Source organism: Heterodontus francisci, unplaced genomic scaffold, assembly GCF_036365525.1.
Source record: "Heterodontus francisci isolate sHetFra1 unplaced genomic scaffold, sHetFra1.hap1 HAP1_SCAFFOLD_69, whole genome shotgun sequence".
Taxonomy (NCBI): domain Eukaryota; kingdom Metazoa; phylum Chordata; class Chondrichthyes; order Heterodontiformes; family Heterodontidae; genus Heterodontus; species Heterodontus francisci.
The window spans coordinates 2,041,816-2,060,861 of NW_027140851.1; positions in this window are offsets into that span (position 1 = coordinate 2,041,816).

A 19,046-nucleotide genomic window follows, 5' to 3' on the forward strand; every position below is an offset into this window, starting at 1 on the left:
GACTCAGGGGATGAGTAGACCCCCCCCCAGTCTCTGTATCACAGACGCAGGGGATGAGTAGACCGCCCCCTGTCTCTGTATCACAGACTCAGGGGATGAGTAGACCCCCCACTGTCTCTGTATCACAGACTCAGGGGATGAGTAGACCGCCCCCTTCCTCTGTATCACAGACCCAGGGGATGAGTAAACTGCCCCTTGTCTCTGTATCTCAGACTCAGGGGATGAGTAGACTGCCCCCTTTCTCTGTATCACAGACTCAGGGAATGAGTAGACCGCCCCCTGTCTCTTTATCACACACTCGGGGGATGAGTAGACCGCCCCCTGTCTCTGTATCACAGACCCAGGGGATGAGTAAACTGCCCCTTGTCTCTGTATCTCAGACTCAGGGGATGAGTAGACTGCCCCCTTTCTCTGTATCACAGACTCAGGGAATGAGTAGACCGCCCCCTGTCTCTTTATCACACACTCGGGGGATGAGTAGACCGCCCCCTGTCTCTGTATCACAGACTCAGGTGATGTGTAGACCGCACACTTTCTCTGTATGACAGACTCAGGGGATGAGTAGACCGCCCCCTGTCTCTGTCTAACAAACTCGGGATGAGTAGACCGCCCCCTGTCTCTGTATCACAGACTCAGGGGATGAGTAGACCGCCCCCTGTCTCTGTCTAACAAACTCGGGATGAGTAGACCGCCCCCTGTCTCTGTATGACAGACTCAGGGGATGAGTAGACCGACCCCTGTCTCTGTATCACAAACTCAGGGGCTGAGGAGACCGACCCCTGTCTCTGTATCACAAACTCAGGGGATGAGCAGACTGCCCCCTGTCTCTGTATCACAGACTCAGCGGATGAGTAGACCGACCCCTGTCTCTGTATCACAAACTCAGGGGATGAGGAGACCGACCCCTGTCTCTGTATCACAGACTCAGGAGATGAGTAGACCGACCCCTGTCTCTGTATCACAAACTCAGGGGATGAGGAGACCGACCCCTGTCTCTGTATCACAGACTCAGGAGATGAGCAGACCGCCCCCTGTCTCTGTATCACAGACTCAGGGAATGCGTCGAGTGCCCTCTGTCTCTGTATCACAGCCACAGAGGATGAGAAGACCGCCCCCTTTCTCTGTATCTCAGAGTCAGTGGATGACTAGACCGGCCCTTGTCTTTGTATCACAGACTCAATGGATGAGTAGACCGTCCCCTGTCTTTGCATCACAGACTCAGTGTATGAGTAGACCGCCCCCTGTCTCTGTATCACAGACTCAGCAGATGAGTAGACCGCCCCCTGTCTCTGTATCACAGACTCAGGGGATGAGTAGACCGCCCCCTGTTTCTGTATCACAGACTCAGTGGATGAGGAGACCGCCCTCTGTCTCTGTATCACAGATTCAGTGGATGAGTAGACCGCCCCCTGTCTCTGTATCACAGACTCAGTGGATGAGTAGACAGCCCCCTGTCTCTGTATCACAGACTCAGTGGATAAGTAGACCGCCCCCTGTCTCTGTATCACAGACTCAGGAGATGAGTAGACCGCCCCCTGTCTCTGTATCAGACTCAGGGGATGAGTAGACCGCCCCCTCTCTCTGTATCACAGACTCAGGGGATGAGCAGACCGCCCCCTGTCTCTTTATCTCAGAGTCAGGGGATGAGTAGACCATCCCATGTCTCTGTTTCACAGACTCAGTGGATGAGAAGACCGCCCCCTTTCTCTGTATCTCAGACTCAGTGGATGAGTAGACCATCCCATGTCTCTGTTTCACAGACTCAGTGGATGAGTAGACCGCCCCCTGTCTCTGCATCACAGACTCAGGGGATGAGTAGACCGCCCCCTTTCTCTGTATCTCAGAGTCAGGGGATGAGTAGACCATCCCATATCTCAGTTTCACAGACTCAGTGGATGAGAAGACAGCCCCCTGTCTCTGTATCACAGAATCCGTGGCTGACTAGACCGGCCCCTGTCTTTGTATCACTGACTCAGTGGATGAGTAGACCGCCCCCTGTCTCTGCATCACAGACTCAGGGGATGAGTAGACCGTCCCCTGTCTCTGTATCACAGACTCAGTGGATGAGTAGACTGCCCCCTGTCTATGTATCACAGACTCAGGGGATGAGTAGACCCCCCCCAGTCCCTGTATCACAGACGCAGGGGATGAGTATACCGCCCCCTGTCTCTGTATCACAGACTCAGGGGATGAGTAGACCCCCCCCCTGTCTCTGTATCACAGACTCAGGGGATGAGTAGACCGCCCCCTTCCTCTGTATCACAGACCCAGGGGATGAGTAAACTGCCCATTGTCTCTGTATCTCAGACTCAGGGGATGAGTAGACTGCCCCCTTTCTCTGTATCACAGACTCAGGGAATGAGTAGACCGCCCCCTGTCTCTTTATCACACACTCGGGGGATGAGTAGACCGACCCCTGTCTCTGTATCACAAACTCAGGGGATGAGGAGACCGACCCCTGTCTCTGTATCACAGACTCAGGAGATGAGTAGACCGACCCCTGTCTCTGTATCACAAACTCAGGGGATGAGTAGACCGCCCCCTGTCTCTGGATCACAAACTCAGGGGATGAGCAGACCGCCCCCTGTCTCTGTATCACTGACTCAGGAAATGCGTCGAGCGCTCTCTGTCTCTGTATCACAGCCACAGTGGATGAGAAGACCGCCCCCTTTCTCTGTATCTCATAGTCAGTGGATGACTAGACCGGCCCTTGTCTTTGTATCACAGACTCAGTGGATGAGTAGACCGTCCCCTGTCTTTGCATCACAGACTCAGTGTATGAGTAGACCGCCCCCTGTCTCTGTATCACAGACTCAGGAGATGAGTAGACCGCCCCCTGTCTCTGTATCACAGACTCAGGGGATGAGTAGACCGCCCCCTGTTTCTGTATCACAGACTCAGTGGATGAGTAGACCGCCCTCTGTCTCTGTATCACAGATTCAGTGGATGAGTAGACCGCCCCCTGTTCCTGTATCACAGACTCAGTGGATGAGTAGACAGCCCCCTGTCTCTGCATCACAGACTCAGTGGATAAGTAGACCGCCCCCTTTCTCTTTATCACAGACTCAGGAGATGAGTAGACCGCCCCCTGTCTCTGTATCAGACTCAGGGGATGAGTAGACCGCTCCCTGTCTCTGTATCACAGACTCAGGGGATGAGCAGACCGCCCCCTGTCTCTTTATCTCAGAGTCAGTGGATGAGTAAACTGCCCCTTGTCTCTGTATCTCAGACTCAGGGGATGAGTAGACTGGCCCCTGTCTGTATTTCAGGGACTTTGGGGCTGAGTAGAGTGCCCCCTGTCTCTGTATCACAAATTTAGGGAATGAGTAGACCTCCCACTGTCTCTGTATTACAGACTCAGGGAATGAGGAGACCGCCCCCTGTTTCTGTATCACATACTCAGGGGATGAGTAGAGCCCCCTCTGTCTCTGTATCACAGCCACAGTGGATGAGAAGACCGCCCCCTTTCTCTGTATCTCAGAGTCAGTGGATGACTAGACCGGCCCTTGTCTCTGTATCACAGACTCAGGGAATGAGTAGACCGCCCCCTTCCTCTGAATCACAGACCCAGGGGATGAGTAAACTGCCCCTTGTCTCTGTATCTCAGACTCAGGGAATGAGTAGACCGCCCCCTGTCTCTTTATCACACACTCGGGGGATGAGTAAACCGCTCCCTGTCTCTGTATCACAGACTCAGGTGATGTGTAGACCGCACACATTCTCTGTATGACAGACTCAGGGGATGAGTAGACCGCCCCATGTCTCTGTCTAACATACTCGGGATGAGTAGACCGCCCCCTGTCTCTGTATCACAGACTCAGGGGATGAGTAGACCGCCACCTTCCTCTGAATCACAGACCCAGGGGATGAGTAAACTGCCCCTTGTCTCTGTATCTCAGACTCAGGGGATGAGTAGACTGCCCCCTGTCTATATTTCAGGGACTTTGGGGCTGAGTAGAGTGCCCCCATTCTCTGTATCTCAGACTCAGGGGATGAGTAGACTGCCCCCTTTCTCTGTACACAGACTCAGGGAATGAGTAGACCGCCCCCTGTCTCTTTATCACACACTCGGGGGATGAGTAGACCGCCCCCTGTCTCTGTATCACAGACTCAGGTGATGTGTAGACCGCACACATTCTCTGTATGACAGACTCAGGGGATGAGTAGACCGCCCCCTGTCTCTGTCTAACAAACTCGGGATGAGTAGACCGCCCCCTGTCTCTGTATCACAGACTCAGGGGATGAGTAGACCGCCCCCTGTCTATGTCTAACAAACTCGGGATGAGTAGACCGCCCCCTGTCTCTTTATGACAGACTCAGGGGATGAGTAGACCGACCCCTGTCTCTGTATCACAAACTCAGGGGATGAGGAGACCGACCCCTGTCTCTGTATCACAAACTCAGGGGATGAGCAGACTGCCCCTGTCTCTGTATCACAGACTCAGCGGATGAGTAGACCGACCCCTGTCTCTGTATCACAAACTCAGGGGATGAGGAGACCGACCCCTGTCTCTGTATCACAGACTCAGGAGATGAGTAGACCGACCCCTGTCTCTGTATCACAAACTCAGGGGATGAGGAGACCGACCCCTGTCTCTGTATCACAAACTCAGGGGATGAGCAGACCGCCCCCTGTCTCTGTATCACAGACTCAGGGGATGAGAAGACCGCGCCCTTTCTCTGTATCTCAGAGTCAGTGGATGACTAGACCGGCCCTTGTCTTTGTATCACAGACTCAGTGGATGAGTAGACCGTCCCCTGTGTTTGCATCACAGACTCAGTGTATGAGTAGACCGCCCCCAGTCTCTGTATCACAGACTCAGCGGATGAGTAGACCGCCCCCTGTTTCTGTATCACAGACTCAGTGGATGAGTAGACCGCCCTCTGTCTCTGTATCACAGATTCAGTGGATGAGTAGACCACCCCCTGTTCCTGTATCACAGACTCAGTGGATGAGTAGACAGCCCCCTGTCTCTGCATCACAGACTCAGTGGATAAGTAGACCGCCCCCTTTCTCTCTATCACAGACTCAGGAGATGAGTAGACCGCCCCCTGTCTCTGTATCAGACTCAGGGGATGAGTAGACCGCCCCCTGTCTCTGTATCACAGACTCAGGGGATGAGCAGACCGCCCCCTGTCTCTTTATCTCAGAGTCAGTGGATGAGTAAACTGCCCCTTGTCTCTGTATCTCAGACTCAGGGGATGTGTAGACTGGCCCCTGTCTGTATTTCAGGGACTTTGGGGCTGAGTAGAGTGCCCCCTGTCTCTGTGTCACAAATTTAGGGAATGAGTAGACCGCCCACTGTCTCTGTATTACAGACTCAGGGAATGAGGAGACCGCCCCCTGTTTCTGTATCACATACTCTGGGGATGAGTAGAGCCCCCCCTGTCTCTGTATCACAGCCACAGTGGATGAGAAGACCGCCCCCTTTCTCTGTATCTCAGAGTCAGTGGATGACTAGACCGGCCCTTGTCTCTGTGTCACAGACTCAGGGAATGAGTAGACCGCCCCCTGTCTCTTTATCACACACTCGGGGGATGAGTAAACCGCTCCCTGTCTCTGTATCACAGACTCAGGTGATGTGTAGACCGCACACATTCTCTGTATGACAGACTCAGGGGATGAGTAGACCGCCCCATGTCTCTGTCTAACATACTCGGGATGAGTAGACCGCCCCCTGTCTCTGTATCACAGACTCAGGGGATGAGTAGACCGCCCCCTTCCTCTGAATCACAGACCCAGGGGATGAGTAAACTGCCCCTTGTCTCTGTATCTCAGACTCAGGGGATGAGTAGACTGCCCCCTGTCTGTATTTCAGGGACTTTGGGGCAGAATAGAGTGCCCCCTGTCTCTGTATCACAGACTCAGTGGATGAGTAGACCGCCCCCTGTCTCTGTATCACAGATTCAGTGGATGAGTAGACCGCCCCCTGTCTCTGCATCACAGACTCAGGGGATGAGTAGACCGCCCCCATTCTCTGTATCTCAGAGTCAGGGGATGAGTAGACCATCCCATGTCTCTGTTTCACAGACTCAGTGGATGAGAAGACCGCCCCCTGTCTCTGTATCACAGACTCAGGGGATGAGTAGACCGCCCCCTTCCTCTGAATCACAGACCCAGGGGATGAGTAAACTGCCCCTTGTCTCTGTATCTCAGACTCAGGGGATGAGTAGACTGCCCCCTGTCTGTATTTCAGGGACTTTGGGGCTGAGTAGAGTGCCCCCTGTCTCTGTATCACAGACTCAGTGGATGAGTAGACCGCCCCCTGTCTCTGTATCACAGATTCAGTGGATGAGTAGACCGCCCCCTGTCTCTGCATCACAGACTCAGGGGATGAGTAGACCGCCCCCATTCTCTGTATCTCAGATTCAGGGGATGAGTAGACCATCCCATGTCTCTGTTTCACAGACTCAGTGGATGAGAAGACCGCCCCCTTTCTCTGTATCTCAGAGTCAGGGGATGAGTAGACCATCCCATGTCTCTGTTTCACAGACTCAGTGGATGACTAGACCGCCCCCTTTCTCTGTATCTCAGAGTCAGGGGATGAGTAGACCATCCCATGTCTCTGTTTCACAGACTCAGTGGATGAGAAGACCGCCCCCTGTCTCTGCATCACAGACTCAGGGGATGAGTAGACCGCCCCCTTTCTCTGTATCTCAGAGTCGGGGGATGATTAGACCATCCCATATCTCTGTTTCACAGACTCAGTGGATGAGTAGACCGCCCCCTGTCTCTGAATCACAGACTCAGGGGATGAGTAGACCGCCCCCTGTCTCTGTATCACAGATTCAGTGGATGAGTAGACAGCCCCCTGTCTCTGCATCACAGACTCAGGGGATGAGTAGACCGCCCCCATTCTCTGTATCTCAGAGTCAGGGGATGAGTAGACCATCCCATGTCTCTGTTTCACAGACTCAGTGGATGAGTGGACCGCCCCCTGTCTCTGCATCACAGTCTCAGGGGATGAGTAGACCGCCCCCTTTCTCTGTATCTCAGAGTCAGGGGATGAGTAGACCATCCCATATCTCTGTTTCACAGACTCAGTGGATGAGAAGACAGCCCCCTGTCTCTGTATCACAGAATCCGTGGCTGACTAGACCGGCCCCTGTCTTTGTATCAGTGACTCAGGGGATGAGAAGACCGCCCCCTGTCTCTGTATCACACACTCAGCGGATAAGTAGAGCGCCCCCTGTCTCTCTATCATAGACTCAGGGGATGAGTAGACCGCCTCCTGTCTCTGCATCACAGATCAAGGGATGAGTAGACCGCCCCCTGTCTCTGTATCACATACTCAAGGGATGAGTAGACCAGCCCCTGTCTATGTATCACAGACTCAGGGAATGAGTAGACCGCCCCCTGTCTCTGTATCACAGACTCAGTGGATGAGTAGACCGACCCCCTGTCTCTGTATCACAGACTCAGTGGAAGAGAAGACGGGCCCCTGTCTCTGTATCAAAGACTCAGGGGATGAATAGACCGCCCCCTGTCTCTGTATCATAGACTCAGGGGATGAGTAGACCACCTCCTGTCTCTGTATCAAAGACTCAAGGGATGAGTAGGCCACCCCCTGTCTCTGTATCACAGATCAGTGAATGAGTAGACTGCCCTCTGTCTCTGTATCACAGACTCAATGGATGAGAAGACCGCCCCCTGTCTCTGTATCACAGACTCAGGGGATGAGTAGACCGCCCCCTGTCTCTGGATCACAGAGTCAGTGGATGAGTAGACCGCCCCCTGTTTCTGTATCACAGACACAGTGGATGAGTAGACCGCCCCCTGTCTCTGGATCACAGAGTCAGTGGATTAGTAGACCGCCCCCTGTTTCTGTATGACAGACTCAGTGAATGAGTAGACCGCCCCCTTCCTCTGTATCACAGACCCAGGGGATGAGTAAACTGCCCCTTGTCTCTGTATCTCAGACTCAGGGGATGAGTAGACCGCCCCCTGTCTCTGTATCACAGATCAGTGAATGAGTAGACCGCACCCTGTCTCTGTATCACAGACTCAGGTGATGTGTAGACGGCACACATTCTCTGTATGACAGACTCAGGGGATGAGTAGACCGCCCCCTGTCTCTGTCGAACAAACTCGGGATGAGTAGACCGCCCCCTGTCTCTGTCTAACAAACTCGGGATGAGTAGACCGCCCCCTGTCTCTGAATCACAGACTCAGGGAATGAGTCGACCGCCCCCTGTTTCTGGATCACATACTCAGGGGATGAGTAGAGCGCCCTCTGTCTCTGTATCACAGCCACAGTGGATGAGAAGACCGCCCCCTTTCTCTGTATCTCAGAGTCAGTGGATGACTAGACCGGCCCCTGTCTTTGCATCACAGACTCAGTGTATGAGTAGACAGCCCCCTGTCTCTGTATCACAGACTCAGTGGATGAGTAGACCACCCCCTGTCTCTGTATCACAGACTCAGTGGAAGAGAAGACGGGCCCCTGTCTCTGTATCAAAGACTCAGGGGATGAATAGACCGCCCCCTGTCTCTGTATCATAGACTCAGGGGATGAGTAGACCACCTCCTGTCTCTGTATCAAAGACTCAAGGGATGAGTAGGCCACCCCCTGTCTCTGTATCACAGATCAGTGAATGAGTAGACTGCCCTCTGTCTCTGTATCACAGACTCAATGGATGAGAAGACCGCCCCCTGTCTCTGTATCACAGACTCAGGGGATGAGTAGACCGCCCCCTGTCTCTGGATCACAGAGTCAGTGGATGAGTAGACCGCCCCCTGTTTCTGTATCACAGACACAGTGGATGAGTAGACCGCCCCCTGTCTCTGGATCACAGAGTCAGTGGATGAGTAGACCGCCCCCTGTTTCTGTATCACAGACTCAGTGAATGAGTAGACCGCCCCCTTCCTCTGTATCACAGACCCAGGGGATGAGTAAACTGCCCCTTGTCTCTGTATCTCAGACTCAGGGGATGAGTAGACTGCCCCCTGTCTCTGTATCACAGACTCAGTGGATGAGTAGACCACCCCCTGTCTCTGTATCACAGACTCAGTGGATGACTAGAACGGCCCCTGTCTTTGCATCACAGACTCAGTGTATGAGTAGACAGCTCCCTGTCTCTGTATCACAGACTCAGTGGATGAGTAGACCGCCCCCTGTCTCTGGATCACAGACTCAGGGGGTCAGTAGTCCGCCCCCTTCCTCTGTATCAAAGACCCAGGGGATGAGTAGACTGTCCCCTGTCTCTCTATCACAGACTCAGTGGATGAGTAGACCGCCCCCTGTCTCTGTATCTCAGAGTCAGTGGATGAGAAGACCGCCCCCTCTCTCTGTATCTCAGAATCAGTGGATGAGCAGACCGTCCCCTGTCTCTGTATCACAGACTCAGTGGATGAGTAGAGCGCCCCCTGTCTCTGTATTACAGACTCAGAGGATGAGTAGACCGCCCCCTGTCTCTGTATTACAGACTCAGGGGATGAGTAGACCGCCCCCTGTCTCTGTATCACACACTCAGGGGATGAGCAGACTGCCCCCTTTCTCTGTATCACAGTCTCGGAATGAGTAGACCGCCCCCTGTCTCTTTATCTCACACTCGGGGGATGAGTAGACCGCCCCCTGTCTCTGTATCACAGACTCAGGTGATGAGTAGACCACCCCCTGTCTCTGTATCACAAATTTAGGGAATGAGTAGACGGCCCCCTGTCTCTGTATAACAAACTCGGGATGAGTAGACCGCACCCTGTCTCTGTATCACAGACTCAGGGGATGAGTAGAGCTCCCCCTGTCTCTGTCTCACACCCTCGGGGATGAGTAGACCGCCCCCTGTCTCTGTATCACAGACTCAGGGGAGGAGTAGAACGCCCCCTGTCTCTCGATCACAAACTCAGGGGATGAGTAGAGCGCCCCCTGTCTCTGTTTCACAGAGCCCGGGGATGAGTAGAGCGCCCCCTGTCTATGTATCATGCACTCGGGGGATGAGTCGTCCGCCCCCTGTCTCTTTGTCACAGACTCAGGGGATGAGTACACCGCCCCCTGTTTCTGTATCATTGATTCAGCGGATGAGCAGACCGCCCCCTGTCTCTGTATCACAGACCCAGGGGATGAGCAAACTGCCCCCTGTCTCTGTATCTCAGATTCAGGGGATGAGTGCACCGCCCCCTGTTTCTGTATCATTGATTCAGGGGATGAGAAGAACGCCCCCTGTCTCTGTATCACAAACTGAGGGGATAAGCAGACCGCCCCCTGTCTCTGTATCACAAATTTAGGGGATGAGTAGACCGCCCCCTGCCTCTGTATCACAGACTCAGTGGATGAGTAGACCGTCCCCTGTCTTTGTATCACACTCTCAGTGGATGAGTAGACCGCCCCCTTGTCTCTGTATCACAGACTCAGGGGATGAGTAGTCCGCCCCCTGTTTCTGTATCATTGATTCAGGGGATGAGTAGACCGCCCCATGTCTCTGTATCATAGACTCAGGGGATGAGTAGACCGCCCCCTGTCTCTGAATCACAGACTCAGGGGATGAGTAGACCGCCCCATGTCTCTGTATCATAGACTCAGGGGATGAGTAGACCGCCCCCTGTCTCTGAATCACAGACTCAGGAGATGAGTAGACCGCCCCCTGTCTCTGTATCACAGAGCCCGGGGATCAGTCGAGCGCCCCCTGTCTCTGTATCATACACTCGGGGGGATTAGTAGACCGCCTCCAGTCTCTGTATCACAGACTCAGGGGATGAGTCCACCGCCCCCTGTTTCTGTATCATTGATTCAGGGGATGAGTAGACCGCCCCCTGTCTCTGTGTCACAGACTCAGGGGATGAGTACACCGCCCCCTGTTTCTGTATCATTGATTCAGGGGATGAGTAGACCGCCCCCTGTCTCTGTATCACAGACTTAGGGGAGGAGTAGACCACCTCCTGTCCCTGTTTCACAGACTCAGGGGATGAGTAGACCGCCCCATGTCTCTGTATCATAGACTCAGGGGATGAGTAGACCGCCCCCTATCTCTGAATCACAGACTCAGGGGATGAGTAGACCGCCCCATGTCTCTGTATCATAGACTCAGGGGATGAGTAGACTGCCCCCTGCCTCTGTGTCACAGTTTTAGGGGATGGGTAGAGCGCCGCCTGTCTCTGTATCACAAACTCAGGGGATGAGAAGACCGCGCCGTCTGACTGCATCACAGACTCAGGGGATGAGTAGAGCTCCCCCTGTCTCTGTCTCACACCCTCGGGGATGAGTAGACCGCCCCCTGTTTCTGTATCATTGATTCAGGGGATGAGTAGACCGCCCCCTGTCTCTGTGTCACAGGCTCAGGGGATGAGTAGAACGCCCCCTGTTTCTGTATCATTGATTCAGGGGATGAGTAGTCCGCCCCCTGTCTCTGTATCACAGACTCAGGGAATGAGTACACCGCCCCCTGTTTCTATATCATTGATTCAGGGGATGAGTAGACCTCCCCCTGTCTCTGTGTCACAGGCTCAGGGGATGAGTAGATCGCCCCCTGTCTCTTTATCACAGACTCAGGGGATGAGTAGACCGCCCCCTGTTTTTATATCATTGATTCAGGGGATGAGTAGACCTCCCCCTGTCTCTGTGTCACAGGCTCAGGGGATGAGTAGACCGCCCCATTTCTCTGTATCATAGACTGAGGGGATGAGTAGACTGCCCCCTGTCACTGTGTCAGAGATTTAGGGGATGAGTAGACCACTGCCTGTCTCTGTATCATAGACTCAGGGGATGAGTAGACCGCCCCCTGTCTCTGTATTATACAATCGGGGGATGAGTAGACCGCCCCCTGTCTCTGTGTCACAGACTCAGGGGATGAGTAGTCCGCCCCCTGTGTCTCTGTCACAGACTCAGGGGATGAGTAGACTGCCCCCTGTCTCTGTATCACAGAGCCCAGGGATGAGTAGATCGCCCCCTGTCTCTGTATCACGGACTCAGGGGATGAGTACACCGCCCCCTGTTTCTGTATCATTGATTCAGCGGATGAGTAGACCGCCCCCTGTCTCTGTGTCACAGACTCAGGGGATGAGTAGACCGCCCCGTTTGTGTGCATCACAGGCTCAGGGGATGAGTAGACCACCACATGTCCCTGGATCACAGATTCAGGGGATGAGCAGACCGCCCCCTATGTCTGTGTCACAGACTCAGGGGATGAGCAAACTGCCCCTTGTCTCTGTATCTCAGATTCAGGGGATGAGTAGAACACTGCCTGTCTCTGTATCACAGACTCAGGGGATGAGTAGAGCGCCCCGTTTGTCTGCATCACAGGCTCAGGGGATGAGTAGACCGCCCCATGTCCCTGTATCACAGACTCAGCGGATGAGTAGACCGCCCCCTGTCTCTGTATCACACACTCGGGGATGAGTAGACCGCCCCCTATCTCTTTATTACTGACCCAGTGGATGAACAAACTGGCCCTTGTCCCTGTATCACAGACTCAGGGGATGAGTAGACTGCCCCATGTCTCTGTATCACAGAGCCCAGGGATGAGTAGATCGCCCCCTGTCTCTGTATCACGGACTCAGGGGATGAGTACACCGCCCCCTGTTTCTGTATCATTGATTCAGCGGATGAGTAGACCGCCCCCTGTCTCTGTGTCACAGACTCAGGGGATGAGTAGACCGCCCCCTGTCTCTGTATCACAGACCCAGGGGATGAGCAAACTGCCCCTTGTCTCTGTATCTCTGATTCAGGGGATGGGTAGACCGTCCCCTGTCTCAGTATCAGAGACTTAGGGGACGAGTAGACCGCCCCCTGTCTCTGTATCACAGTTTTAGGGGATGGGTAGAGCGCCGCCTGTCTCTGCATCACAGACTCAGGGGATGAGTAGACCGCCGCCTGTCTCTGTGTCACAGACTCAGGGGATGAGTAGACAGACCCTGTCTCTTTATCACTGACCCAGGGGATGAGCAAACTGCCCTTTGTCTCTGTATCTCAGATTCAGGGGATGAGTAGACCACTGCCTGTCTCTGTATCACACACTCGGGGGATGAGTAGACCGCCCCATGTCTCTGTATCACAGAGCCCGGGGATAAGAAGAGCACCCCCTGTCTCTGTATCACACAGTCGGGGGATGAGTAGACCGCACCCTGTCTCTGTATCACACACTCGGGGATGAGTAGACCGCCCCCTGTCTCTGTAATACAGACTCAGGGGATGAGTAGACCACCCCCTGTCCCTGTATCACAGACTCAGGGGATGAGTAGACCACCCCCTGTTTCTGTGTCACAGACTCAGGGGATGAGTAGACCGCCCCATGTCTCTGTCTCACAGGCTCAGGAGATGAGTAGACCACTGCCTGTCTCTGTATCACACACTCGGGGGATGAGTAGACCGCCCCCTGTCTCTGTATCACAGACTCAGGGGATGAGTACACCGCCCCCTGTCTCTGTGTCAGAGATTTAGGGGATGAGTAGACCGCCGCCTGTCTCTGTATAACAGACTCATGTGATGAGTAGACCGCCCCCTGTCTCTGTATCACAGACTCAGGAGATGAGTAGACCACTGCCTGTCTCTGTATCACAGACTCAGGGGATGAGTAGACCGCCCCCTGTCTCTGTATCACAGAGCCCGGGGATGAGTAGAGCGCCCCCTGTCTATTTATCATGCACTCGGGGGATGAGTAGACCGCCCCCTGTCTCTGTGTCACAGACTCAGGGGATGAGTAGACCGCCCCCTGTCTCTGTGTCACAGACTCAGAAAATGAGTGGACCGCTCCCTGTCTCTTTATCACTGACCAAGGGGATGAGCAAACTGCCCCTTGTCTCTGCATCACAGACTCAGGGGATGAGTGCACCGCCCCCTGTTTCTGTATCATTGATTCAGGGGATGAGAAGAACGCCCCCTGTCTCTGTGTCACAGACTGAGGGGATGAGTGGACCGTCCCCTGTCTCTGTATCACAAATTTAGGGGATGAGTAGACCGTCCCCTGTCTCTGTATCACAAACTGAGGGGATAAGTAGACCGCCCCCTGTCTCTGCATCACAGACTCAGGGAATGCGTAGACCGCCCCCTGACTCTGTATCACAAACTAAGGGGATAAGTAGACCGCCCCTTGTCTCAGTATCACAAACTCAGGGGATAAGTCGACCGCCCCCTGTCTCTGTATCACAAACTGAGGGGATAGGTAGACCGCCCCATGTCTCTGTATCACAGATTCAGGGGATGAGTAGACTGCCCCCTGTCTCTGTATCTCAGACTCAGGGGATGAGCAGACCGGCCCCTGTCTCTGTATCACAGACTCAGGGGATGAGTGCACCGCCCCCTGTTTCTGTATCATTGATTCAGGGGATGAGTAGACCGCCCCCTGTCTCTGTATCACAGACTCAGGGGATGAGTAGACCGCCCCCTGTCTCCGTATCACAGACTCAGGAGATGAGTAGACCGCCGCCTGTCTCTGTATAACAGACTCATGGGATGAGTAGATCGCCCCCTGTCTCTGTATCACAAACTCAGGAGATGAGTAGACCACTGCCTGTCTCTGTATCACAGACTCATGGGATGAGTAGACCGCCCCCTGTTTTTGTATCATTGATTCAGGGGATGGGTGGACCGCCCCCTGTCTCTCTGTCACAGACTCAGGGGATGAGTAGACCGCCCCCTGTCTCTGTGTCACAGACTCAGGGGATGAGTAGACCGCCCCCTGTCTCTTTATCACTGACCCAGGTGATGAGCAAACAGCCCCTTGTCTCTGCATCACAGACTCAGGAGATGAGTAGACCGCCCCCTCTCTCTGTATCACAGACTCAGGGGATGAGTTGACCGCCTCCTGTCTCTGTATCACAGACTCAGGGCATGATTAGACAGCCCCCTTTCTCTGTATCACAGACTCAGGGTATGATTAGATCGCCCCCTGTCTCTGTATCACACACTCGGGGGATGAGTAGACCGCACCCTGACTCTGTATCATTGATTCAGAGAATGAGTAGACCGCCCCCTGTCTCTGTATAACAGACTCAGTGGATGAGTAGACCGCCCCCTGTCTCTGTCTCACAGAGTCAGTGGATGAGTAGACCGTCACCTGTCTCTGTATCACAAACTCAGTGGATGAGAAGACCGCCCCCTGTCACTGTATCAAAGACTCAGGGGATGAGTAGACCGCCCCCTGTCTCTGCATCTCAGAGTCAGGGGATGACGAGACAGCCCCCTGTCTTTGTTTCACACACTCAGTGGATGAGTAGACCGCCCCCTGTCTAGGCATCACAGACTCAGTGGATGAGTAGACCGCCCCTGTCTCTGTATCACTGACTCAGGGGATGAGTAGACCACCCCCTGTCTCTGTATCACATACTGAGGGGATAAGTGGACCACCCCATGTCTTTGTAACACAAATTTAGGGGATAGGTAGACTGCCCCCTGTCTCTGCATCACAGACTCAGGGGATGAGTAGACCGCCCCCTGTCTCTGCATCATTGATTCAGTGGATGAGGAGACAGGCCCCTGTCTCTGTGTCACAGACTCAGGCGATGAGCAGACCGCCCCCTGTCTCTGCATCACAGACTCAGGGGATGAGTAGACCGCCCCCTGTCTCTGTATCACAGAGTCAGTGCATGAGTAGACCGTCACCTGTCTCTGTATCACAGACTCAGTGGATGAGTAGACCGCCCCCTGTCTCTGTATCACAGACTCAGGGGATGAGTAGACCGCCCCCTGTCTCTGTATCACAGACTCAGTGGATGAGAAGACCGCCCCCTGTCTCTGTATCACAGACTCAGGGGATGAGTAGACCGCCCCCTGTCTCTGTATCACAGACTCAGGGGATGAGTAGACCGCCCCCTGTCTCTGTATCACAGACTCAGGGGATGAGTAGACCGCCCCCTGTCTCTGTATCACAGACTCAGGGGATGAGTAGACTGCCCCCTTTCTCTGTATCACAGACTCAGGGGATGAGTAGACCGCCCCCTGTCTCTGTCTCACAAATTTAGGCGATAAGTAGATCGCCCCCTGTCTCTGCATCACACACTCAGTGGATGAGTAGACAGTCCCTGTCTCTATGTCACAGACTCAGGCGATGAGCAGACTGCCCCCTGTCTCTGTGTCACAGACTCAAGGGATGAGTAGACCGCCCCCTGTCTCTGTCTCACAAATTTAGGGGATAAGTAGATCGCCCCCTGTCTCTGCATCACACACTCAGTGGATGAGTAGACACTCCCTCTCTCTATGTCACAGACTCAGGCGATGAGCAGACTGCCCCCTGTCTCTGTTTCACAGACTCAGGGGATGAGCAGACCGCCCCCTGTCTCTGTATCACAGAGTCAGTGGATGAGTAGACCGTCACCTGTCTCTGTTTCACAGACTCAGTGGATGAGAAGATCGCCCCCTGTCTCTGTATCACAGACTGAGGGGATGAGTAGACCGACCCCTGTCTCTGTATCACATACTGAGTGGATGAGCAGACTGCCCCCTGTCTCTGTATCACACACTCAGGGGATGAGTAGACCGCCCCCTATATCTGTATCACAGACTCAGGGGATGAGTAGACCGCCCCCTATATCTGTATCACAGACTCAGGGGATGATTAGACAGCCCCCTTTCTCTGTATCACAGACTCAGGGGATGAGTAGACCGCCCCCTGTCTCTGTATCACACACTCAGGGGATGAGTAGACCGCCCCCTGTCTCTGTATCACACACTCAGGGGATGAGTAGACCGCCCCCTATATCTGTATCACAGACTCAGGGGATGATTAGACAGCCCCCTTTCTCTGTATCACACACTCGGGGGATGAGTAGACTGCCCCCGATCTCTGTATCACAGACTCGGGAGATGAGTAGACCGCCTCCTGTCTAGGCATCACAGACTCAGTGGATGGGCAAACCGGCCCCTGTCTCTGTGTCACAGACTGAGGGGATGAGTTGACCGCCTCCTGTCTCTGTATCACAGACTCAGGGGATGAGTAGACCGCCCCCTGTCTCTGTATCTCACACTCAGCGATTGAGATAACCGCCCCCTATCTCTGTATCACAGACTCAGGGCATGATTAGACAGCCCCCTTTCTCTGTATCACAGACTCAGGGTATGAGTAGACCGCCCCCTTTCTCTGTATCACACACTCGGGGGATGAGTAGACCGCCACCTGTCTCTGTATCACAGAATCGGGGGATGAGTAGACCGCCCCCAGACTCTGTATCATTGATTCAGGGAATGAGTAGACCGCCCCCTTTCTCTGTATAACAGACTCAGGGGATGAGTAGACCGCCCCCTGTCTCTGTCTCACAGAGTCAGTGGATGAGTAGACCGTCACCTGTCTCTGTATCACAAACTCAGTGGATGAGAAGACCGCCCCCTGTCTCTGTATCAAAGACTCAGGGGATGAGTAGACCGCCCCCTGTCTCTGTTTCACAAACTGAGGGGATAAGTAGACCGCCCCTGTCTCTGTATCACTGACTCAGGGGATGAGTAGACCACCCCCTGTCTCTGTATCACATACTGAGGGGATAAGTGGACCGCCCCCTGTCTCTGTTTCACAAACTGAGGGGATAAGTAGACCGCCCCTGTCTCTGCATCACAGACTCAGGGGATGAGTAGACCGCCCCCTGTCTCAGCATCACAGACTCAGGGGATGAGTAGACCGTCACCTGTCTCTGTATCACAGACTCAGGGGATGAGTAGACCGCCCCCTGTCTCTGTATCACAAAATGAGGGGATGAGTAGACCGGCCCCTGTCTCTGTATCACAGACTCAGGGGTTGAGTAGACCACCCCCTTCGTCTCTATCACAGACCCAGGGGATGAGTAAACTGCCCCTTGTGTCTGTATCTCAGATTCAGGGGATGAGTAGACCGCCCCCTGTCTCTGTATCACAAACTCAGGGAATGAGTAGACCGCCCCCTGTCTCTGTATCACAGACTCGGGGGATGAGTAGACCGCCCCCTGTCTCTGTATCATTGATTCAGGGGATGAGTAGACCGCCCCATGTCTCTGTATCATTGATTCCGGGGATGAGGAGACAGCCCCCTGTCTCTGTGTCACAGACTCAGGTGATGAGCAGACTGCCCCCTGTCTCTGTATCACAGACACAGGGGATGAGTAGATCGCCCCCTGTCTCTGTATCACATACTGAGGGGATGAGCAGACCGCCCCCTGTCTCTGTATCACAGACTCAGTGGATGAGTACCGCCCCCTGTCTCTCTATCACAAACTGAGGGGATAAGTAGACCGCCCCCTGTCTCTGTATCACAAACTGAGGGGATGAGTAGACCGCCCCCTGTCGCTGTATCACAGACTCAGGGGATGAGTAGACCGCCCCCTGTCTCAGTATCACAGACTCAGTGGATGAGAAGACCGCCCCCTGTCTCTGCATCACATACTGAGGGGATGAGAAGACCGCCCCCTGTCTCTGTATCACAGACTCAGTGGATGAGAAGACCGCCCCCTGTCTCTGTATCACAAACTCAGGGGATGAGTAGACCGCCCCCTGTCTCCGTATCACAGACTCAGGGGATGAGTAGACCGCTCCCTTCCTCTTTATCACAGACTCAGGGGATGAGTAGACCGCCCCCTGTCTCCGCATCACAGAATCAGGGGATGAGTAGACCGTCACCTGTCTCTGTATCTCAGACTCAGGGGATGAGTAGGCCGCCCCCTGTCTCTGTATCTCAGACTCAGGGGATGAGTGCACCGCCCCCTGTCTCTGTATCATTGATTCAGGGGATGAGTACACCGCCCCCTGTCTCTGTATCACAGAGTCAGTGGATGAGTAGACCGTCACCTGTCTCTGTGTCACAGACTCAATGGATGAGAAGACCGCCCCCTGTCTCTGTCTCACAGAGTCAGGGGATGAGTAGACCGCCCCCTGTCTCTGTATCACATACTGAGGGGATAAGTAGACCGCCCCCTGTCTTTGTCACACAAATTTAGGGGATAAGTAGACCGCCCCCTGTCTCTGTATCACACACTCAGTGGATGAGTAGACAGTCCCTGTCTCTGTGTCACAGACTCAGGCGATGAGCAGACTGCCCCCTGTCTCTGTATCAAAGACTCAGGGGATGAGTAGACCGCCCCCTGTCTCTGTATCACAGAGTCAGTGGATGAGTAGACCGTCACCTGTCTCTGTATCAAAGACTCAGGGGATGAGTCG